The 24,454-nt window shown below is 36.4% G+C and overlaps 1 protein-coding gene and 1 non-coding gene across 5 annotated transcripts in view; one reads left to right on the forward strand and one right to left on the reverse strand.

Annotated features, from left to right (window-relative positions):
• Positions 1–24,454, forward strand: part of CADPS (calcium dependent secretion activator) — a 569,958-nt gene that overhangs the window by 263,566 nt on the left and 281,938 nt on the right. The window lies entirely within an intron of this gene.
• LOC126014764 (small nucleolar RNA SNORA51) lies at positions 17,103–17,232 on the reverse strand. Its single transcript, XR_007497761.1, has one exon. It is a non-coding gene; the product is annotated as a small nucleolar RNA SNORA51 (small nucleolar RNA).

Below are 24,454 nucleotides of genomic sequence, written 5' to 3' on the forward strand. Positions count from 1 at the left end.
GTAATAAAAATTATCAGCAAAGCAGGACCAGATAGATATAGCATGGAGGTGGGGCATTTGCCTTGCATGCAGAAGTATGGTGGTTCGAATTCCAGCATCGCATATGGTCCCCTGAGCCTGCCAGGAGCGATTTCTGAGCAGAGCCAGGAGTGACCCATGAGCACTGCCAGGTGTGACCCCCCTCCCAAAAAAATAACAAAAAATAACAAAAAAAATTCTAAAAATTATCAGCAAAGCAGATGCTACTTTGAAAAAAATATATCAAAACATATTTGTATAAAAATCTCACTATTTAATGTGTACAAAGGTCTTGTACACAGAAGACAAAATATCAAGTTGCAATACTGTAAAGTTCACAGTTGAATGAGAATATTAAAAATAAAAATCACATACTATATCATTACACTTTGGGAAGAGATGACACATAAATAGGAAACAGTTTGTAGGAACATCCTGGGAAGTTGTAAAACATTTGATTTAACATTTATAATAGTTATACAAACCAGAAAGAATGGAAGGAGAAAGGAGAATTCCAGAAGAATCTGCTTATGCAAAATCTTTCAGTAAAGGCCAAGAGCATACATTGCAAGAAGTCACATGTGACTAGAGTTCAGTTCAGAAAAGAAAGACATATGTCATAAACTTCCAATGAGGCAAGAAGGGGACACATAAATGGCCCATATCAAGGTCTGCTAGAAGTTAGCCATGGACAGGAAAGCACAGAAATATGTGATTAGCTATATGTTTTGAGAATATCACTTGGTATGATATGTAAAGGGGCAGAGATGATACAAGAGACCAGCTAGAATTTTATTGCAGTGCTTTACTGGAAAAATGATGATTAATTGACTAAGGTCAATAGAGTCCTAGGCCTCAAAGATTACTGAGAGAATATGGCTTTCATTCCCCCTTGCCCACTGCCTATCTCCTTTTCTTTTCTTCTTTTTTTGTGGGGGGGAGGGGGTCACACCTGGCAGTGCTCAGGGGTTACTCCTGGCTCTATGCTCAGAAATCGCCCCTGGCAGGCACAGGGGACCATATGGGATGCCGGGATTCAAACTACCGTCCTTCTGCATGAAAGGCAAACGCCTTACCTCCATGCCATCTCTCTGGCCCCAACCAATCTCCTTTTCTAACTCAATTAAGCAAGCTACATTAATGAATATCTTTTTTTATGTTTGGTTTTTGGGCCATACCCAGCAGTGCTCAGGGGTTACTCCTGATTCTGCCCTCAGAAATTGCTCCTAGCAGGCTCAGGAGACTATATGGAATGCTGGGAATCAAATGCAGGTTTGTTCTGGTTTGGCTGCATGCAAGGCTGTGCCATCTCTCTGGCCCCACTATGAGTATCTTTTATTGTTATTAATTCATAAGAAACTGAGGTACATATACACAATGGAATATTACACAGCTGTCAGAAGAGATGAAGTCATGAAATTTTTCTATACATGGATGTACATGGAATCTATTATGCTGAGTTAAATAAGTCAGAGGAAGAGAAATAGATGCAGAATAGCCTCCCTCATTTGTGAGTTTTAAGAAAAATAAAAGACATTTTTGCAATAATTCTCAGAGACAAAGAGAGAGGAGCTGGAAGGTCCAGCTCATGGCATGAAGCTCACCACAAAGAGTGGTGAGTACATTTAGAGAAATAATTACACTGAGAACCATCATAACAATGTGAATGAATGAGAGAAGTGGAAAGCCTGTCTAGAGTATAGGTGGGGGTGAGGTGGGGAGGAGGGAGATTTGGGACATTGGTGATGGGAATGTTGCACTGGTGAAGGGGGATGTTCTTTACATGACTAAAACCCAGCTACAATCATATTTGTAATCAAGGTATTTAAATAAAGGTATTAATAAAAAAGAAATTCATAAAAAGGGTAACCCCTAATAGCAGTTCACTGCCATTTTATACCCATAACTGTTTGGCAGAACATTAATAACTTACCAGAATGTTCAAATAAAATAGCTCAAAGAAAACACTGGATATTTCCTAGACTAATACAAAAATCTAAAGGCATTATATGCCTTCAAGTGGTTCTTTGCATGAATAGACAAAGATTTCAGATGCTCAGAAGCTGTTTGAAATTAATGAGTATCTGCAGGAGGGAATAAAAACAAATGTAACACTCATACTCTATTCAACTTCCCTCTTTGTAAACTTAATTTCCAACTGGAAATAAATTCAGCTTCCTTTTTTATAGCCATTAATGAAATCCCAATTTCTTCTGTCATTCTAGCTTGATCATTAGTGATTTTATATGCTACTTCATTGATAAATACTTTAAAATAATATATCACATATGGATTGCAGGGAGCCTATTTGGTTATTCTGCCATCTTTTTAGGACAATGAACCTAATATAGTGCCACCAATTAGAGAAAGATAGAGCTCCGATTATTTTAACAGGCTAATTTTTTCTTTATTTTTTTAGATATTTTTGTGGATATTTGAGCTAAATACAGTAGTGCTTAAGGGAGGTGGGGAGTGGCTGTTGAGCTTAAGGATGCTGTCATAACCTGCTTGATCCAGACACTAAGGGAATCCTCGGAGTCCTGTGTAGGAAGGTGTGTGCATGAAGTTGATAAATGGGATTAGAGATTCAGACACTCAGAAGTGATGTTGCATCCTGGGGACTGGAGCAATGGTGCAGTGGTAGGGCGTTTGCCTTGCATGTGGCTGATCTAGGAAGAACTGTGGTTCAATCCTCCATATGGTCCCCCAAGTCAGGAGCAATTTCTGAGTGCCTCGCCAGGAGTAACCCCTGAGCATCACCGGGTGTGATCCAAACCCCCCCCCAAAAAAAGCAAGGTTGCATCTTATCTCTTTATTCTTGTCTCTCCAACCCTTGAGCTTGAACAGAACACTTATACAAAATTTTTTTAGTATGGCATCACAATTACAGACTTAACCATTATTTCTTTCACTGTACCTAGATAAAATATGCCCAAGATAAGCTACATGTTCATCTTTATAACTCTGAAGACATTCCCCAATAATTGCTAGGTTTGGCCTCCAGTCCACCTAAGTACTCTTGGTAGTTCCCAAGCTCCAAAGAAAAGAAAAAAAAATCAATGTATCTGTTGCTTAATTATCCAAAAGAATGTCACATAATTACTTGTAATGATGGAATATAAACTCTAAATACTTACTAATTAGGAAACGAAAGAAGCTTGGTTTTGTAGATAGCCAGGGCATAAAAGCAGTATATTGTCATGGACAAGTGCATGAAGTCAGGAGTCAATGCTGAAAAAGGTTCAGTCTCAATTGTGTGAACTAAGGTAGGTTAATTAACGCTCAGTGCCTTAGTTTCACAATTTTGGGTGAAAATTAAATACTTTTAAGAAAATTTAATAAATTTACATACATAAACACTTAAAACAGCACCTGTCTCATAGTAACTGTGTTGCTATAATTATCATATTTTATTCACTTTTGAAGGAGAAGGAGAGATGGGGAAGTAAAAGTGTCCCAGACCTAAAACTAATATTGACTGAACAATTTTTTTTGTTTTGTTTTGTTTTTGTGTGTGTTTGGGCCACATATGATGGCACTCAGGGGTTACTCCTGACTCTGCACTCAGAAATCGCTTTTGGCATACTTGGGGGAACCATATAGGATGCCGGGGATCAAACCTGGGTCTGTCCTGGGTCGACTGCGTTCGAGTCAAACAGATGTCTTACTGCTCTGCTATTACTCTGGTCTCTTATTCAACCATTTTTTGACAAAAAATTGATTAAAAATAGACTGTAAATAGTTTTTATTATTTTTTTTATTTTATTATTTGTTTTATGTCTGTCTGTTTCAACAATTTTCAATGGACTAAGGGCTGCACTACAGTTCGGTCACCTATAACAATTTAAGTATCTATCAAAGCCTATGAGATAATCACTACAGTTTTGCTTCAGAGAGACAAAAGATTTTGATCAAATTAACAACCAATAGATAGCTCAGCTGAGATGAAAAACCACAGCCTATACTTCTCAAACATTTTGCTATTCTACCTTTCACTTTAACCACTTTAACAAAAGGCATGTCAATATTTTGACTAGCACTACTCTTTAGCAAAACTGCCTAAGAGGATATATTTTCTTTCATAAATAGTTTATTTTGTGGGTTAAGTCACTTCCCTTATTTGAATGATGATTAATGCGCTGCAGAACTTTAGCAGTAGCCCAGGTGTTCTGAATTAATGTGAACACTCAGCTCAACAGGTGTAACCTGACCCAAATACAGCTATGCTGTCAAGTGCTATATATGTAAATCTGAACCAGAGGGGACCCCTACTATTAAGGTAGATGCAAACAATTCCAGAAGGATCACGAATAGTTTTTATCATTACTTTTACTTCATGAAATAATTATAAATAATAACTGCTTCTACCATTTATTAAAATGTACTTGGGACCAATACTCATGAAGCCAGCCAAAGTGCTAGTTAGTACCAAAGGTGGGAGTCAAACAGACTTGGATTTAAATCTGAAATCCAAGATTGGTTGGACAAGTGTATTATTCTTATTGAACTTTCATTTCCTCATATTTAAAATGGAAACAATAATACAACATGCCTTATGGTTTGGATATTGAAAAATTATGTTTCCCATGCAAAGGCTAAGTTTAATAAACATATTGTAATGTCTCAACAAATGCCAAAAAGTAAAATTGTTAGGTCACATGAAAACTCAATTATTCTTTTTTTGAGATGCTTTCATACTTTTGTCTTTTGAGGCTGAAACAACTAATATTCCCCTCTATATCAGCTGAGCATTCTATCATCCACACATCCTCGGCAGCATTGGTTTTTCCTACTCTTTTTGTGCCAATGTCACTGGAGTAAAGTGAGATTTCACTGTTATTTTGAATTGAATTTCCCTGATGATAAGCACTTTTGATGATGAAAAGACTTTTTATGTGGTGATTTGTCATCTGTATGCCTTCTTTGAGGGGGGATTCTGCATATTTTTGAGGGGGGTGATGTTTGTATTCTGCCAAGTTTTTCAGTGCTCATATCCTGAATATCAAACCTTTGTCAATTATTTTCCCCAAGTTTATAGCATGTCATTTTATTCTAGTCATCAGTTCTTTGCAGTGCAGAAGGTTTTAAATTTGATGTTTTGCTATTTGTTTATGTTTGTCTCAGTCTGTTTGGCATTAAGTAATTTAAGATGACCCTGGGGTCATTATCACGAGAGTTCTGCCTGTTTTCTTCAATGTAATTTATGAATTCAGTTTTAATATTGAAGTCATTAGTTAACTTTTTTGCATGGTGTGAGATAAGGATAGAAGCAACTTTTCTTTGCATCTGACTAGCCAGTTTTCATGATATTCTTTATTGAAGAAATTTTCCTTTCTTCACCTAGAACCTTTTAAAACTATTTACTGTAATTTGGTCTATCTCTGTCTTCTCAGTCCATCCAAAAATTAACTTTTGGGTATCTATTCCAAGGACCTAAGAACTAGTTCAAAAAGATATTTGCATTCCTAGGTTCATTGTCCTATTCTTCACAAGCTGTTCAAAAAGTCTATGTATAGACACTACCAAATGCCCTGAGATTCAATCTACTAATTTGAGTTTACCAAGTGGGGACCCAAGGATGGATGGCAGGAGACCTTGAGATTTCACATTAGTGAAGTGAAATACATTAACACTCTGAGTGTAGGTGTGGTGTTGAAACATTGTATGCCTGAAACTTTAACAAAACTATAAATCATGGAGCCTAAATACTTTGGACATATTATTGATAATCCAAGATCTACTATTACCTCACTGAACCCAGAAAGGTATTAAGAAACATATCGCTTTTGTCACACAAAGGATAAAAGAGAAGTTCGAACCTAGCCAAAAATCCTCAATCTCCACAAACCCAAACAGAAATCCAAACAGAAGGAAAGCGAATAGTTAATTGTGACAAAGAAAGGAAATAGTCTAAAGCTGTAGGATAGATTCTCCAGGCAAGCTGCTCTCAATCTGAATGTCAAGAGCTGAACTAGCCAAATTTAGGTGAAAAGAATGGAAAAGGATAGTGTTTCCTTAAGCCCTCACTCAAAGTCACTCCTTACCAAATCATCCAGACTTCCTACAGCCTTCATCTCTGCAAACACTTTCTTCTGACTTCCGTCTGGATCAAATTCTTTGTTCAAGACAGATTAAAGTGCTTTCTTTGTGTTCAAAAATATTTGTTTTATGACATATACATGCACACACACTCAAGAACTTCTGTGATATTGGGCTTTTCTTTTTTCAAGAATGTGTTGTATGTGAAATGTAAGAATGTAAGCAGTAAGATAGATGCTTTTCTTGGCATAATGCCAGACATCAGGCTCTTTGGAAACTTCTGGACTCTGGTGCATAAATTCAGGAGATCTTAAATTTCTGGGATTCATTGGTAAGACTTAGAAGTTCTTGCCTCATTCCAAAGCTTCTGATTCCAAGGGATGAAGTGGAACTGCTATTTCAAGTAGTCTCTAATATATGAAATCTACTTGGAAACATTTGAATAATCATATGGAAAGTAAAAGATCACCATATGCATAAGAGCAGAAACTTTGGAGTAATATGATTCCTATTTTGGATCCTAATTATTCCACAGACTTTGTCACATTGGGTGAGAATCTAAATCATTTTTCCTCAATAAAATAAACTAGTAATATTTATATCACTGATTTATTGATGAGCATTCAACAATCATAATATCTGAAAGCATGACATAAATGTAAGAAGTTATTTATTTTAATAATAATTATTATCTCCATTAGAACCAAGGTAAAAAGAAGTAGATAAGAAGGATTTTAGATACAGGTGGTATAAACTAAATTGATGAAGTAGTGTAAGACAGCTTTATCTCTTAAATATCAAGAACTATCCCATTTTTTGGGAGAATGTAGTTATTTATATGTAGATTCCTTGCTTGTTCTTGGAAAAAATCTCTATACCAGACTTGTTTTTTTCCAATGCCTTACATATAATAAATGGTAAATAAATCTTAATTGAGCCAGTCAATTATGCTTTAATGGTCCATGGTGAAATGATAGCTGAGAAAGGGGTTGAATTCCATGTGATGGCTTTGAAAGTTTCTTAGAATACTGGTGAGCATGATAATTATAGTGGCATTTTCCCAAATAAATGCTTAAAATCAAAACAATGTTAAATACCTTCAAAAATATTCCAAAGAAGAGAAAAAAATAAAATAAAATGAATCCATTGTGTGAGTTCTTCATGGCACCAAGCCATTGTCACTTTTCAAGAAATGAACTGGTCCCTTCTGCTTTTAAGAAGAGTTTCTCTCTCTTTCCTCTTTCTTCTCTTGCTTGTCTGTCTGATTTTTAAGTGACTAATTTTAAGTGACTGTTTATTAGTTTAAATATTGACTCAATCCCAGGGCCAGAATCCCCAGTTATCCTGGTCTTTCTTCAGCATCTTGGTACCAGTTGTAGATGGAAACCTTGTCCCCTTTGGTGCTCTTTGCCATCTCAATATGATGGAAGTCCAGGTTGTCGTGCCTGCACTACTGAATCTGGGTGAATCAGTAGCAATGATAGATGGTCTCTGTGTTCTCCACAGTTCCCAGCTTCTTCAGTATTTTCAAGATGGAAAAAAAAGTTATAACAATGCTCAGACTCAGAAAACAAATGTTTATTGGAAAGTAAAAGGTAAAGAAGTAAAAGGTAAAGTCCCAGCCAGGAGGGACTTAGCAAAGAGCTAAGTTAAGGCTTGCTCATTTTAGGAGATTTTTATAGGAAAACTGAATCATTGTGTTACTTAGTGAATGAGGTATGAGAGGATTCCCATTATAATCCCAGAGATGTTTTGTTAATTCAGGGTTTATATGTGTTGCTAAGATTAACATCCTGACTTCCTACGTGGGCTGATGGAAACTGTTTATTTAAGACCTTTTAGCAAGAAGAGCCCAAAATGGTACCGAGCGACAGTGCAGCAGTAGGGTATTTGCCTTGCATACGGCTGACCCAGGACGGGCCTGGGTTAGATCCCTGGTGTCCCATATGGTCCCCCAAGCCAGGAGCGATTTCTGAGTGCATAGCCAGAAGTAACCCCTGAGCATCACTGGGTGTGGCCCCAAACAAAAAACAAAACAAAACAAAAAACAAATAAACAGCTCAAGATTTTGCAAGAATGTTTAATTACGATTTATGGTAGGGACAGCTCAGATAAAGTAGCTTGTAGCAGCTGACAAGAAGAAACTGAGGTTTCCACTTTCATAACAGTTCCTAATTCTTTTTATGGTATATTCTGCCATGATGCTGACTCCTAAAGAAGGCGTTGAAGCTCCTTGCCATTCAGATCCTCAAGTAAAGCCACCAGAATCCTTCTTGTGATTTCTCCTGAACACTTAACTCTTTTGCTTTTCCTAATTTTTATCAATTAAAACTTTTCTTTAAAAGTTTTAATTAAAAATCTTTGTACTTATTAATATATTTATTTAAGCATCATTATAAAAACATGTTTCAGTCATAAAAATGGATACCCTTCACCAGTGCAAACTTCCCACCACCAATTCCCCCCATCTCCCTCCTTTCTCACCCCATGCCTGAATTTGATACAGACATTCTATTTTTCTCTCACTCACTACCAATATCACGATAGTTGTTTTGTAGTTATTTCTCTAACTGCACTCACCAATGTTTGTGATAAACTTCATATCATGGGCTGGTCCTTTCAAACCACATCTCTATTGTCTCTGTGTATTATTTCCTTACTATCTTTTATTTTTCATTTTCATGTTTCCTGACAGCTTCACAAAAAGAAGAAAGGGAAGGGGAATTTGGGGAGTAAGCTTTGGGTCTGAAATCCCAGTTCTGCACTGCTATGTCTGTCACCTTATTTTTCTTCTGTGGTATCAATCATATAAATTATTTCTATTCCATGAACAAAAATAGGTGATTTTTTTTCTCCACTCAGATGGAGCAAGTTGAGGAACATGGAAAATAAATTTCTTTCACAATTTCCTTCTTTAGAGAGTTTCCAAACAAGACACATTTCAAATATCAAAATTGCCCCTAGAAATGATAGCCTCTAGAGCAGTGTTTCTTAACCTTTTTCTGACTATCACCCCATCCATCTTAGTTTTATTTCTAGTATAGACTCTTTATTCTATTGGATGCCCCACCAATTCTCATGAAATTGTATTGTTTTTACATATAATCCTCTTGGAATATCCAAGGAAGAGCATCAGGTATCACATGACTACTGCTTGAGAAAGGCTACTCTAGAATACACAAAAGCAGACACACACATAGCACTGATTTGGTCAGTTGTGACCAGCTTTTTTTTTATTGAATATAATTTTTTATTTAAGTAACATTATCATATTTGGGTTACAGTCATAACCAGAACACCCCCCTTCACCAGTGCAACATTACCCACTCCCCCCTTCCCATCCCCTACCTGTATTCAAGACAGGCATTCTACTACAGTAATTTGTTTTTAAGTTCAGTAAGTTGTATTTTTTTTTCCTTAAAGGATAAGAGTAAAAAATATATATAGTAAAGATGTGATAGTGGCAATCACCAATGTTTGCATAGGTCCAGAAAAATGGAGAAAATGGAAAAAAGTACTTGACTTGATTACAAAAAGGCCTCACCCCAGAAGTTTATTGGCATAAGACAGACTCTGGGTTCCAGGCATACCAGTCTATCCAACTCCAGTCACTCTCAAGGTCCCGGTGAAACTTTTATCCTATGGATCTGCTACATACTAATTCCACAGACACATATACATCAGGGGAAGAACTCAGTCACAGAGAGAAGGACACAAAATTCATTTCACTATTCTCTGTTCAGCCAGTCATTTCATCTTCTTATTTGTTTGAGTGGCTACTTCATGCTATCGATTATGCCACATGCAAAGGATGCAGCTGTGATCCAAAGAAGCAAATTTGCTTGCATCATGACATCTGCAATCTAACAGAAGAGAAAAGATAATACACAGACCATTTCAGATAATTAGATAGAGAAGTTTTCAAGTCTTGGGCCTTACTACTTAAGGTTTAATCTTTCTTTAACCTTGTCTTTAGAAGAAATAATGGCTAACTGTTATCTTGAAGTCATTTCTAGCATCTCAATAGCACTGTGTATGCTCAGTAAGCTTGTAATTACATAGATAACCATCATAGTCAATCAGTGTGATAATGACTATAATACAAGAAAAAATCACTCTGCATTATTGTTAATATTTGAATATTTCCTTGAAATGATAAGCATTCCAAATGCATTTTGGACTCAGATTATTTTTTGCTTTATATGTTTAAATTCAATTAATCCTTAGAATTATAAAACATAAATATACATATTCCAGGACTTAGCTCACTTTTCAGATGTATATTCTTTGCTTGCACCAGGTTTTTAGTTTAAAACCTTATATGATATGGCCCTGGGAGCATCACCAATAGAGGCCTGGAAGCCCCTGAGCACAATAGGTGTGACTTTGGTAACCACCCCAACATATACACACCACTACCATCCCATCAGTTCAAAGCAGCTTTGCAAATGTATGCCATAACATTGAATAAGCTGCTTAGTTGACTATCACCAAGAGTGACTTGAGGCCTCTTAAACATTGCTTTGGTGCAAACCCTAGCCCCCAAAAGGGAAAATTATATAGACTCACATATATTTCTTTGTTGTTGTTGTATGTTTGTTTTTTTAATAATATCTTTATTTAAGAACTATGATTACAAACATGTTTGTAGTTGGGTTTCTGTTATAAAAATGAACACACCCCTTCACCAGTGCAACCTTACCACCACTAATGCCCTCATCTCCCTCCTCCCCTACCCCCTACCTGTATTCTAGACAGGCATCCTCTTTCTCTTACTATCATTGTCGTGATAGTTCTCAGTGTAGTTATTTCTATACTGGACTTACCACTTTTTGTGGTAAGCTTCATATGGTGGCCGGTCCTTCTAGCCCTCATCTCTATTGTCTCTGCGTGTTATTACAATAATACCATTTATTTCTCTTAAATCCCATAGATGAATGAGACTATTCTGTTTCTATCTCTTTCCTTCTGACTTATCTTACATCTGACTTATTTCATCCATGTATAGGAAAATTTTGCGATTTCTATTTGTTCTGAAGGCTCTGTAGTATTCTATTGTGTATATGTACAACAGTTTCTTTAGCCACTCATCTGTTGTTCAGAATTTGAATTGTTTCCAGACTCTGGCTATTGTAAATAGTGCTGCAATAAGTATAGGTGTGAGAAAGGAATTTTTGAATTCTGTTTTTGTGTTCCTAGGGTATATCCCTAAGAATAGTATAGATGGATAATATAAGAGTTCAATTTCCAGGGTTTTTTTATATCGTGGTGTTTATTTTATTTTATTTTATTTTTTTGGGTTTTTTTTTGTTTTTGTTTTTGGGCCACACCCAGTGACGTTCAAAGGTTATTCCTGGCTATGAGCTCAGAAATCACTCCTGGCTTGGGGGACCATATGTGACATGGGGAATTGAACCATGTTCTGTCCTAGGCTAGCACAGGCAAGGCAGATAGATGCCTTACTGCTTGCGCCACCACTCCAGCCCCTATTTTTATTTTTATTTTATTTTGGTTTTTTTGGGCCACACACAGCGTCGCTCGGGGGTTACTCCTGGCTATCTGCTCAGAAATAGCTCCTGGCAGGCAGGGGAGCCATATGGTAAGCTGGGATTCGAACCAACCACCTTAGGTCCTGTATTGGCTGCTTGCAAGACAAACACTGCTATGCTATATCTCTGGCCCCTATTTTTATTTTTTAATATTTTATTTAATTTAATGTTTTTATAAAATCTTTATTTAAGCACCATAATTACAAGCATGATTGTAGTTGGGTTTCAGTCATGCAGTTAGGGAAATAACTACACTAATAATTTCCAGGTTTTTTTGAGGAATATCCATATTGTTTTCCATAAAGGCTGGACTAGACAGAATTCCCATTCACATGTTTCTTATGAAATATGCAAGTATATAATGATTGAAACATAAAGCTCTTCTGTATGAATAATTAAGTGATGAAATAGAAAAATGGGTGACTTTTCAAAGATGGCATCTTTTAATACATTTTGTTTTGATTGTTTGGAGAGTGGATTTTGGGTTACATGGCTGTGCTCGTCAAGGCTTACTCTTGGCTTGCAATCAGGGATCATTCCTGTAAGTCTCTGGGGAACATATGTGGTACTCGCAATTGAACCTCGGTCAGCTGTATCAAAGGCAAGCACTCTGTCCACTGTACTCTCTCTCCAAACTTCACATATTGTTTATTAAACAACTAGTGAATTATTTACTGAATAGCCTCACATATTTAGTGTCCCTTTTGAATAAAGAAATATTTTAATCTTTAGATAATGCAAGGCTGAAATATAAATATTAGATTATAACTATAATCCTCATTTGGTCTAAACAATATTAACATATTCAGTGAAATGACATAGAGTTTACCTTTTTCTATTACAATCTAGAAGGTGAGAAAGTAAAAATTTCTGGTGCCATTTGAAAGGGAGTTCGTGCCACATTAGTTGTGCTCAGGACATAATTCTGGCTTTGAACTCAGAGATCATTCTTGGCAAACTGACTCCAAGATATTTAATTCCTGCACCAACACTGAAGCAAAATAAACATCTCTTTGGTGCATCTTAGATGTGCCATATAAAAGTACCAAAGAAAAGTTTTTAGCTGCCTTGTCATTCATACTAAGAAGAAATTTTTCCCATCTGCACATATGCCCACCATGCATAAAGACACTAATTCAACCTATCACAGTGCATGCCCCTCTTTCCAGTACTGAAAAATATGGATCTGGTGGCCCTGGCATCACTGAGATGAGGCACCATGCCATCAGTCTGTTATTAGGCTGAATATCTCTGGGAGTAATCTTTGGACCCAAAAGAAAGTATCACCTTATATCAAAGTAAAAAATAGTTTAATACTTTGTCTACAAGAATTATAATCCAATGTAATAATAATAAATTATTTGACAATTATATTTAATGTTTATATTCCCAGGAGCTTATGAGTTGTTAGAACTCAATTTCAACCAAACATTCATCTTTCAACCAAACTCATCTTAAATTTTATCGTAAATATGGGTCTAGAGCCCTTTCACTTCTGCTGTGAAACAAAAATGTGAAGTAATTTTTAGTAGAACTTAAAAGAAAAAAAAAGAGAAATTATCCAAGTTGGAGAAAAGAACATGTTTTCATTATGTTCATCAGAATGTGTCTCCCCAAAAGTTTTACGCTCAGTTAAGACAATTAAGCTTTTTTTTTTTTTTTTTTTCTTTTGGTTTTTGGGGCCACACCTGGTGGTGCTCAAGGGTTACTCCTGGCTATCTGCTCAGAAATAGCTCCTGGCAGGCACGGGGGACCATATAGGACACCGGGATTCGAACCAACCACCTTAGGTCCTGGATCAGCTGCTTGTGAGGCAAACATCGCTGTGCTATCTCTCAGCCCCAAGACAATTAAACTTAAACCTAAACTAGGATTTATCAGACTAAGACAGAGATGGGCAGAAGGAAAGAGAGCTGAAACCAGAGTTCTCATGATCTTATTGCTATGGAAATGAGTTACTCTATCAAATCTGAGGGATAAATTAAAAAAAAAAAAAAAAAAAACCGGAGGAACTAGAGTCTAGAAAGGGAGCAGGGCTGGAAGCAAAACCATAGAAATGGTCACAGTCCCATAAGGTCTAGAAGTCAAGGCAAGAAGTTTAGATTTTAAGCCCTCCAAAACGGAGATCTTTTGGCTGTTGCATGTAGAGCATAGGGTGTGTTGGGAGAGGAGGAGGAAAGAAAGATTCAGGATACATTGGAACTTAACACTAATATTTCCTTGTTATTTAATTTTAAGCATTTCCAAAATATGTTTCCAATTGGACCCTTAGAGAGCCCACTCAGACCCATGGACAACACTTGTTATCACTCTTTTTTTTCTCATTTTACTTCATCAAACCTTGCGTTGCAGATAACCTTGTCAGTGTGTTTGTGTATTGATGAGTGCTTTTTAAACTGAAGCAATCTTTATCAGGTATTGGAGGTTCACCTGGGAAATAGGGCAGCCAGCTCCCTAGTTGGATCTTTTTTTATTTTATTTTATTTTATTTAGTGGGGATAAAATTTGTTCTTTTCCATGTTAAAGATGTTGCTTTTAAGGAATGCTGTCATTAGGGTAACTTTTACACAGAGCCAAAATAAAATAAATTAACACATGCACTTCCACCCCTCAAGGTTTCATTTCCTGCTTGGTTGAAATCAGATTGCACTATGTTTGTGGTAATTCTTAATGTTGGTAGGGAAGGATAGCATTTCAAAAAGTAATCTACAGTGGGTCTATCTTACAGTGTATCTTTCTCCACAGATAATACAAAAGCTCTTAAAGATTCTCATGTGCATAATTTGTTTACTTAACATTTAAGTAAATGCTGGTTTGTAACTGTCTTTCCTAAGTATAGATATTCTGGAGCAAACTGAGACCATTGGGCAGCCTATCACAGCGAACACAGGAGTTTAATCTTCATCATACTCACACAGTGAGAAAGTGCATGCCTGCTTGTCACTTTTTGTTGGGTCCTTCTGTCTCTTCGGCATCTGCCATAAGGACACCATCTTTGTCTTTGGCAGTTTCAGAATTAGTTGCAGCTTTTAAACTTGAACCTAGAATTAAGATGTGGTTCAGCTGTGCATATACAAATAGCAAGCAAATCATTGTGCTCAAATGAAGGTCATTCTCTGGCCTCACTGAGCAATCTCAATTTGCTCCATTTGTTTGGGTACATAAAAAAGCTTCGCAATTAGAATTATTATATAAACAGCAAAGTGACACTTCATGTAACTAAGCAAGCAGATTATATTATGGTGTTTGTACATTCAGGTGCGAACAATTAGCGTCTCGGTTACATTTGTGAGGCTCTTGGGTGGTTAAAGCTTTAGGAGAAAATAGTCAGGGATTAAAATTAATGTACATGAAACAAGCACAACTCATCCTAGAAATTTCCAGGATTTTTACAATAAATAGTAACAATGGTAAATATTTTTGAAATGAAGGGGGGGTTGTGTGTAAGTTTCTTCTTGAATTTTTTTATCATACATTCAGGACACCATGACTCTATTATATGGACAAATTAAAATGAAAAATAGTAGTCTTAGGGCCAAGGTCATACCACTTGGCTAATCAAAATAAACTGAGATTAGCTTTGTTATATCTAAACTTTTCTAAAGTCTAGGAAAAAATGTTTTATAGATAAAAAGATATATGTATTAAAATGCAAATAGTATAACTTTAGAAAATCTACACAATTTAAGAAAAATGCTCTTTGACTTCAATATTTCTTTAAAAAATAAAGAAAACAGTTTCACACTCATATTTAAAATGAAAAATATTAGGTACTTAAGTGAGATAAAAAATTGATACAACCTTGTGGATATTTTATAGAAAGGAAGTCAGTGAGACTTCATTCTATATCTGGGTTTCCAAGGTGACCAAAACCTTAAGTCTGCTGAAATTAACACCAGATATCTTGTTTTAAAGTGGGGATAAATCACACAAAACTCTAAACAGCAGTATTTCCTTTTTTTTTTTTAATCCAAATGTTAGACTTTCTCTGTATGTGGCTAAAGCTAATCAAGGAACAAGTGATTAAGTTTTCTTCCTGAAACACATATTTTAAAAAAAAATACAACCAATTTAACCCAAGCAATGACTGCACTGCCACTACTTCAGATCTTCAGATGTACTTTATATACTTATTTCAATGTTTCCTTATTCAACCAAAATTTATTGAGTGAATAAAGAAATTGAAAATACTCTCTGTATTAGGAATCAAATAACAAAGGCAGACACGGTTTCTGTCTTCGATAACATCTATCTAGGGGAAGAAAGCATTAAAAAAAGTACCTGATCAAATAAAATCATTTAAGACACAAGTATATATAGGATTATTCTTGTCTATGTTCTCCCCTGAAAATGTAGTTATCTTTGTTTCTTTGCTTGCCATCTCCACTCTGGAAAAGTCTGTGTTCATTTCCTCTTGTGCTCATTTTTTCCCTTTCTCTCCACTCAAAGTGTCCTTTCTACTGTATCATTACTCTGGTCCCTTATCTCACATCTTTCTAAATAAATTTCAGTAAAAACTATCTTGTTTCACACACTCAGAAGTAGTGCATTTAACAATCAAAATTAAGTAGAAGTGATGTGATAGTTAATAGCTGCAACACCTTTAGATTTTCTGGACCAAAGTATTTTGCAGTACCAAAGAGTTTGCAGTACCAAAGTATATCTTCAAATATCCCGAATCTAGTCACCTGAAATTCAGAATATTCCTGGCAAAAAAAATATGTATATTAAGTTTAAAGTCCCAAGATGGGAATATCTAGTAGTATTCAAGAATAAAAATACAACTGTATTTAGATAACATGAGCAAGGAGAAGAAAGGAGGTTGTCAGGGAGGGACTTATGAAATAGAGAAGAGCTGTTCTTTTTTAAAATCAAAAGTTTAATTTTAACTACCCTAATTATTCATCAGCAATATGAAAGCCAAAATCTTCATCATGCTAGTGTTTTCAGCTTTAGATTGGAAAAAGACACTGAGCACTAAATGACTTTGAAAGAATAAAATTCAAAGTTGAGTAAAAGTTTCTTGGGTGCTTCCTTTATTTTATTATTTTGTGTGTGTGTCAGAAGTTACATAGATGCTTATACTAGTTAGCAAGAAAAAAACCCGTGTGATTACATGACTCCTTAAAATAAGCATATGTTTTGAGAAATGTATCGTAGACTATTTTATCTTTGTGAAATACCACAGTGTGTTCGCACAAATTTAGATCAGTCTGGCCTTTTCCACACTAATATACATAAGCTATACTTAACTTCCACTATAATACAGATGGCTCATGATTGAGCAAAAGGTGACATGTGTCTATAATGTTAAACTCAGACTCAAAACCCATCTCACAAAGACTGGAGGAGACAGACAGCACTGCAAGAATGCAAAGGAGCTTTATTCTGGCATGCTGGGGTCAACCACCTCCTTAGAAAATGGTGACCCCCGGTGTGCAAACAGGCCCTTTTTTATAGGGAATTTAGGAGATTCCTGCCTCCAGATAGTTGATTTTTTGTCCCCCCATTCACAATACAGACCAAGCAAAGGGCCTGGGTTGAGGTGTATATAGGGTGTGTTTACTGTACCTCCTCTTTCTATACAGTCAGTGTAAAGAACACAGCGTGTGGTAAGCAATATTCCCATCACCAATATCCCAAGTGTCCTTCATCCCCACCCCACACCGGCCTGTACTCTAGACAGGCTTTCTACTTCCCTCATTCAGTTGCATTTTGTTATGATAGTTCTCAATGTAATTATTTCTGTGACTGCACTAAACGATCCCTGTGGTGAGGTTCATGTCAGGAGCTGGACCCTCCAGCCTCCTCTATTTTGTCTCTGAGAATCATTACATAAATGTTTTTCATTTTTCATTTTTCTCAAAACCCGTAGATGAGTGAGGCCATTCTGTGTTTATATCTCTCCCTCTGACTTATTTGGAATAAATGTGAGTATTTGGAATAAGTATATGGAATCTATTATGCTGAGTGAAATAAGTCAGATAGTTGATTTTTTAAAACTATAGCTTCTTAATACAAAGATGCATCAGACAAATGACGAGGATTTGTCGTAGGATATACGTTGCAGCAGGCAAATGGCTAGGGTGGGTTTTTGGCTCACTGAGGAAAAATCATGCATCTCCAGATCCAGGTTGTGGTATCAGACCCAGGGTATGGTTGTCATCTGGCCATCTGTCTGTTGCTGTATTTTTTGGTATATACTCCTATAGTCTGGTTCCAGGAACAGACTGTTCTTCAGGGCCTAACTTGAGCCTGTCATGGCTGTACTTAGGTTCATAGCAAAGCTACATTATAGTTAATTCTAAACCATGTACAGCATCCCATTTAACTGAGTTCAGAAAAAGTGAATCTGTGGCTACATAGTACAATTGGCTAAAAAAAAATATATATATATAAAGAATATTTTAGGGGTTAATGACATTATAAAAGTTGACATAGCCATAGTTGCACATGTTGTAAATTTGGTAAAAAGTTAATTATAAACTTGATAAAACCTTATTATGTAATTTTATTTTAATAGGTTATTATTTTTATTAAGTATCAGGGAGAAATGTTAGATAGGTTACATTGTTCTTTTTATTTTAAATAATGGATAAGGCAACTAGTAAATAATCTATTGCAGTTTTTCTAGAAATGGTATTGTCTCTCACTGCATTGAAAATGAAGACAAGCATATTATATTTTGGGCAATGATGAAAAAACTTCATGGTTGAATTAGGAGTCTGTGTGGGGTGGGATGGTGAAAAGTTGACTTGAGTAGGAGGTAGTTAAGTATTGGAGGACAGTAAAGGAACCAGTATAGTGACTGTGCTTAAAGTTTAAACAACCAGATAGTTTGTGATCAATTTTTTGCATTTTTAGAAAAACATTCTATTCACTTGTCATTACACCCAATAAGTACAAAGTCTACCGCTAATAATTTGCTACAGAATTTTGAATATACTAGAAAAATATAATCAAGTAGAAAATATTCAGAGCTGGAGGCAGAGTGAAAGCACAGTATGTAGAACATTTGCCTTGCGTGAGGCTAATCTGTCCAGTTTCGATCCCCCATCATCGCATATGGTCCCTCCAGCACCTACAGGAAGAACTCCAAAGCACAGAGCCAGAAGTATCTCCTGAATACCATGGGGTATGGCCTATAAGCAATATACATATTCACAGCTGCCTCTGTATTAAGAACTTTATTGTTATAATTATTTATAATGTAATGTACTTTCATTTAGTGTGGAAGAAAATCATTGCCTGATAGCAAATATGCATTGGGAAATGCATATCCTTCAGCTTCAAGAGTTACTTTTCACTCTGCTTATTCCATCGGAGCAAGTCATGCAGTCACTTTTCTAATATGTATCTTTCTTTTTTTTTTTTTTCTTTGGTTTTTGGGCCATACCCGGCGGTGCTCAGGGTTACTCCTGGCTGTCTGCTCAGAAATAGCTCCTGGCAGGCATGGGGGACCATATGGGACACCGGGATTCGAACCAACCACCTTTGGTCCTGGATCAGCTGTTTGCAAGGCAAACACCTCTGCGCTATCTCTCCGGGCCCTAATATGTATCTTTCTAATTTGTTAATTTGAGCAGAGAAAGAATACTCACCTTTACCTATAGAGACTTAAATATTTAGTTCTTACTAGCATGAAAATTTTTACCTGCAAAAACTTCCTCACAACAAGGTATGGATCAACTGAGATGTGTGCACATTTATACACACATACTTTCTCAATTTTCAAAAAATACATGAGTTTTCCGTTAGAATTTTGTATGACAATTTGATGCTGAATGTATTTGAGACCTCAAAAAAAATTTTTTTTAATTTTTATTGTGATTATAATGGGTTACATATCTTTCACAGTAGTATTTTAGGTACATATTAACATTGAATCAGGGGAATACCCATCACCAAATTTGTCCTCCCCCCATTCCAGTTCCCTTTCTGCAACCCATATACCCCACCATCACCTCCCAGGCTTCTAGAGTAGGTGGTTCCCTCTTTGTCTAGCTTACTATTAGTGGTCATATATCTGTTTGGTCCTGGTACCCTCCCTTGTTTCCCCCTCTATTTAAGAGGCAGAGCTAGATAAATCAAGTTATGTGGTTTTGTTTGAAGAAAAGAAAAGCAACATAATGGGGTACAAAATAAGAAAAAAAAAACAAAGACAAAAAAAAGAAGTCAAATATGCTGAAAATGGGCGAAGACCTAGAGGCTTTCAACCTCAGTTTGGGAGAGGACATGAAAAAGGTAATTGAAACACCACAACAATACAGAGAGAAATATCAAATTAAATATCCAGTGAGCACTACAGCAGTAAAGACAAGCACCACACAATAGTCTCAGTTTTGAAATCAAATCATGCCAGAGTGCAAAAAAAAAAGAGAAAGATAAGATAAAATAAAATGAAATGAAATAAAATAAAATAAAATTGGAGATATCAACTTCAATATCTACACCAAAATAAAGACATCAAAAAAATCGATCAATCAATAAATAAATGTGTGGAAAGATGATTATTTTGTGTGTTTTTTTGTTTTTCCCCCTGCATAGGCACATATTGGGGATATTATAGAGGGAATTCACTTGGCCTAGGAGTTACAGGGTTTCTCCACCCCTGAAGTATACTGTCATGGGATTAACTGTAGACTCCTTGCATGATCATTTACTCTTCCCTCGGTGCTTTTGTGGTGTATGGAAGACTTCTGCTTCGTCTTGGATGGTAAAATCAGACCTCTGTATCTAGAGATTTTGGTGACTGTGCAGCTCAAGGAATGGAGCTTATGATGGAGTCTTTCTTTGTGGTTCTAGCAGTTCTGCTTCTTCAGTGTCGTTTTAATCCATCTCTGTAATTGGTGGTCTTAGTCATTGTGTTGCTCCTAGGATGGAGCCTGGGATAAGGTCTTTCGTTCTGTTTCTGGAAGACCCATTCAGTTGCGGTTGTCTCAGTCAGACCTCTGGAGTTGGAGATCTTGTTTGTTGAACAGATCATAGACCAAAAGCTAGGCTAGAGGTTTTCGTTGCTGTTTTTGTTGTTGTTGTTCCCGGAATGCGTACTGTCGAGTCCTGGTTGTAACAACCAGTCATCTGTATATAGCGATCTTGGCTTTTGCTCAGGTCAAAGGGTGACATGTTTTCTGATTTTGTCTTATCGTTGGCTGTTGAGGAAGGACAATTTGCTCTTAGATCAAGTTGTTCCCATTTCCTCATTGTCAGGTTATAAATTTAGAACTCGTGCAAGTTGGCATCAGAGCAGCATTATGAATGCCCTGGAGGGGATTTGGTTCCTGGAGCTGTTGTGGAGAACTCTGTCAGTTCTATGTCTGGGATGCAGGAGTCAAGGCTGGAGGGTCGGTGTCTAGTTCCCTGGAGTCTAAGTTGGTTCCACATGACATACATTCAGGGTGGGAGATGTCCCTGTGTTGTAAAGAAGTATGAGTTCTTATTCCTAGTAGGTAAGAGCTTGCTTTTACATGTAAAATTTCCCCTTTGTTTAATATGTCTTTGCAGGAAGAAGTGTTGCTACATTATATTGCTGGTGGATTTTTTGGGGGTGGAGAGAGAAGAAAACAGACACACGCCAAAAACTAAAAATATATATGCTCACACATATCTAAAGAAAAAAAAAAGGTTTTCTTTAAAAAAAAAAAAAAAGATTAAATAAAAGACGTAATTAAAGGAATAAAGTGGGTCCAGGAGAGATAGCATGGAGACAAGGCATCTGTCCTTCCTGCAGAAGGACGGTGGCTCAAATTCCGGCATTCCACTTGGTCCCCCGTGCCCACCAGGGGCGATCTCAGAGCACAGAGCCAAGAGCGCCCTCTGAGCACCGCCTGGAGTTACCCAAAAGAAGCAAAAACAAATCAAATCAAAAAATAAAAACTAAAACAAAACAAAACAGAAAAACAAAACAAAACAAAAGAACGGACAAGAATAAAAAAGAAAAGAAGAAAAAGAAAGAAAAAAACAAAAAGGGAGAAAGTGAAATCGGAGATTAGGGAGAAACAGGGTAAGAGGTAGTGTTATATAGGTCTATACTTATGATGAGAGTATAGGTTTCCCCATTGTCTTTTGAGATTTCCTTGTGAGGTGTGCGGTCCAGGCAGGGAGGAGACCTCAAAAATTTTTTTAAAGAGGGGAATTTTATTTCTTCCCATTGAGGGAGAGTCCACACATTAGCAGTGTTCATGAACTATTCTTCTCGCTGTTTTCATGGGCTAATCTTGATTCTTTGCTCAGGGATCTCTCAACAGTGCTCGGAGAATCATATTAATAGTGTCAGAGCTGAGTACAAAGTCATCACCTAACAGCATATAGTATTTTTCTAGCTCCTCATTGGTTTTTAAAGTGCTGATGTGCAAAATCCAGATGTGAAATATAAGCAGGGAAATATGTGCATGCTTGGGTAAGTTCTAGTGAGCAAAATTAAATTACAAATAACTCTGGGCCAGAGAGATAGTATAGCAGTAGGGCATTTGTCTTGCATGTGGCCAACCAGGGATGGATCCAGGTTTGATTTTCGGCATCCCATATGGTCCCCCAAGCCTGCCACAAAGGATTTCTGAGTGCAGAGCTGGAGTAACTCCTGAGAGCCACCAGGTATGGCTCCAAAACAAAACAAAACAAAAAAGCAAATAACTCAGAAATAAAGGTCTTCTAACACATAGTTACAGGTAAGTATATGTATACATATATGTATATTTTTAAATTCTAATTTTTGGGCCAGGGAGGTAGTGCAGAGGGTACAGCACTTGCTTTGCACACAGACAACTCAAATTTGATTCCTGGCACCAGGAGTGATTTCTGTACCCAGACCCCATAGTAAGCTCTGAACACCAGTGGGCATGTTCCATATACCAAAAAGAAAGGAAAAATATATATAATAAAGTTCCAATCACTATATAGTTTATAAAAATGACATAAAAATGTTTCTAAAGACTTTTACATTAGTCTAAAAACATTTTTCTATTTAGTGATTTCTATTATGTGGCATCAATAAAGTTGATGTCTTTTTCTTTTAAATTCCTGTTAGAAATTTTCAGTTTAGTGAACGGGTCATAAAATATCTCTCATTTGCTTTCTAACAAATAAGGCAGAACAGCTTGCCCAGATTTAAATAATAATTTACATTTAGGTTTATTTGATAGACAGGCCATAAGTACATTTGCAAAGCTGGATAAAACCAAAGCACTAGAAAATTAAAAAGAGAGATCTATTTCCCCCTACACATTGAGCTCAATTGTAATTTAAAACCAACTGCTTTAATTATATGGATAATTGGATTAAGCATAGGTTTGCCTAGTTTGTCAGAGTCAGGATATGACAATGTTTGCTGTTCTGTTCTGTTGAAAGTAGGACGAATATACATGCCCTAAAAAAGCAAAGAGTAAAATGTAACATGAGAATGATGCAGAAAAAATAAGAACTTAAGGCTATATAAAGGCGAATTGCCATATGAGATTTCATGACAAATTTCTATTCCAAATGTGACTTGGAGAAGAATTAAAACAAACCCCTACTAGCAAGCCACTTTTATTTTTTCAAATCTAACTTACTGAAATATATAGCAAATAACACTCACTACATTTTCCTGAAATTTCAGTCATTCTTGGCCTCCTTTACACCATACCTCTGTATCACCAACACAGCTATGTTATAGTTCTCTCTAAATATACTCCCGTGTTTTGAAGAAAACTCTATTCTGCTATATTGTAAAACGAGGCTAACCATAAAAATAACTTCAGTGAAAATGAACTAATCTTGAAAATTCTAGATTAATGCTGCTCTCTGCAAAAGTAGGCTCCAAACAACAACTCCAAAAGAACAATATTGCTCTTCTTTCAAAAAAAATGATGAGCACAAGCTTTTTTTTTATTAATATCTTTATTTAAACACCTTGATTACAAATACAATTGTAGTTGGGTTTCAGTCATGTAAAGAACACCCCCCTTCACCAGTGCAACATTCCCATCACCAATGTCCCAAATCTCCCTCCTCCCCACCCCACCTTTGCCTGGACTCTAGACAGGCTTTCCACTTCTTTCATTCATTCACATTGTTATGATAGTTCTCAATATAGTTATTTCTCTAACTGCACTCATCACTCTTTGTGGTGAGCTTCATGTCTTGAACTGGATCTTCCAGCCCTCCTCTCTATTGTGATGAGCACAAACTTCTGCCACATTGAGGCTCTTCCTCAAGTAATCAAAAGAATGACCATCTCCAGAAGTCATATGATTCCCTAACTTTGTCACTTAAAATGATATCCACTAATTTTGGAAAGACAGTACAGGAGTTGAGATACTTGCCTTGCTTCCAGTGAACCACAGTTTGATCCTGGACACTACATATGGTCCCCAAACACTATTAGGAATGATCCCTGAGCACTACTGGGTTTGGCCCCCAATTAATTAAAGTCATCACCAAGGTAGATTTGTCTTTTGAGAGTTTTAGCTTTTACCTCTCTTTGTGGAATGGATTAACTATACTCTGAATTTCTCTGGCTTATGTTCATTCTCTTGGAGGTTTATCTAAACCATTCCACTACTTCTTTTTGGCTTCGTGAATCTTTTCATGCCAGCTTGCAAAGTGAAATAAATGAGAAACACTTAATTAGTAACTTTGTTGAATATGAATAGTCAAGATAAAAGATGTTCCTCTGTGGTTGGCTTTGTCTTCTGAACTACCTGAATAAAATATCAAATGAAATTTGTTCATTCTTAATAGGAAAACCAAAGAAAAGGTTTAAGAGGAACAAAACATTTGAAACAAGCTCCTACTTTTCTCGAAAATGTACTTCGATATATATTAGCATTTTGCTATAGCCTTGGAAAAAAGTTGAGATGACAATTATT

Source organism: Suncus etruscus, chromosome 7, assembly GCF_024139225.1.
Source record: "Suncus etruscus isolate mSunEtr1 chromosome 7, mSunEtr1.pri.cur, whole genome shotgun sequence".
NCBI lineage: Eukaryota > Metazoa > Chordata > Mammalia > Eulipotyphla > Soricidae > Suncus > Suncus etruscus.